The sequence below is a fragment of the Mastomys coucha genome, chromosome X, assembly GCF_008632895.1.
Source record: "Mastomys coucha isolate ucsf_1 chromosome X, UCSF_Mcou_1, whole genome shotgun sequence".
NCBI classification, from domain to species: Eukaryota; Metazoa; Chordata; class Mammalia; order Rodentia; family Muridae; genus Mastomys; species Mastomys coucha.
The window spans coordinates 87,624,540-87,625,838 of NC_045030.1; the positions used below are offsets into that span (position 1 = coordinate 87,624,540).

At 39.1% G+C, this 1,299-nt stretch overlaps 1 protein-coding gene across 1 annotated transcript in view; it reads left to right on the forward strand.

Annotated features, from left to right (window-relative positions):
- Positions 1-1,299, forward strand: part of Nr0b1 (nuclear receptor subfamily 0 group B member 1) — a 4,437-nt gene that overhangs the window by 1,659 nt on the left and 1,479 nt on the right. The gene's annotated exons all lie outside the window — the stretch shown is intronic.

Consider the following 1,299-nt stretch of genomic DNA (forward strand, 5'->3'; position numbering starts at 1 on the left):
CTGTGGGGGTGGGTGGTGTGTGTGTGTGTGTGTGTGTGTGTGTGTGTGTGTGTGTGTAAGTTTTCCCAAGCTCCTCCCCTCAGGAGTCATTAGCTCAACCCAGCCCAGATTCTGCAAGTCTGCATAGACAAGTGGCTCAGGTGATTTTTGAGGTCATCCGAGAAACAGTTTCTCTTTCGGCCAATGCTATTAATCCTGCTTTGTTGAGATTCAAAGTCAAGACCAAGGTCTCAGCATTCATTAGTCCATATTTCCAGTAGTTTACCACTTGCCTTGACCCTGTTTCACATCCTTTGTCCCCCTCCCAACATCGCTTCCCCTTTCTTCCCTCCCTCTTAGCTTCCTCTATTCTTTTCCAGAGTTCTCTCTCAATAGTTTATCCTGCCAAGTTGCATGCTTTTCAATAGTAACGCACCCACATGTGTGTACAATGCAAGGTCTGTAAAACACGTGGCTTCTCTTTCCTGGTTACACTTTTGCATCCTTTTGTCTTTATGTTTAAAGCCTTATATAGAGCAAAGGTACACAGAGCTTTAAATTATATATAAACATGTAAATGGGTTTTTAGCATAAGGGCATAAACTCTGAAGCCCTTTTCTCTTTTCTGCCTCTACATTGAAGGGACATTTTGTGTAGGTAGAAGGGTACGAATAGGGGGGAGGGGCAGGGAGATGTGAGGAGGAGTTGGAAATGATGACCAACCAAAATAGTATGAATGAGAATGCCATAAGGAAACCTCTTAGTTTGCATCTTTAAAAGAATTTTTAATGCAGGGGGAAAATAAGTACCTTAAGGAAAGGGCCAGGGGCTGTGGTGTGAAAAGTAACACATACCTCCCAAAAGACAGCTTTCACAAAGCACCATCTCTATGTAGACCTAGAGAAACTGTCAATACACACAACGAAATAGATATCCAAACTTGACTATCAGGATACAAATAGAGTGGAGGATGCCGATGCTGTCTTAATCAGAATTATAATCAAGATAAGAAGTATTGCTTTATTTCGTTGTTTCCTTTATAAGTTGAAATTTGTCTATATTAGTAATGCTTCTTTTCTACATGATTTTCATCATTCTTATTTTTAAACATGATTTTAAAATACTCTCCTGAATTTTTGTAAAAGAAGTAAGGAAAATATATATCATCATTTAAACCAAATCTGTTCCAAAGTTGCTTTTGAGTCATCTTTCACTCTGTGATGTTTTTGTCTTTTAACCTTTGATTACTATTAAGAGCATGGTTTAAAAAATAAGACAGACACACACACACACACACACAGAGAGAGAGAGAGAGAGAGA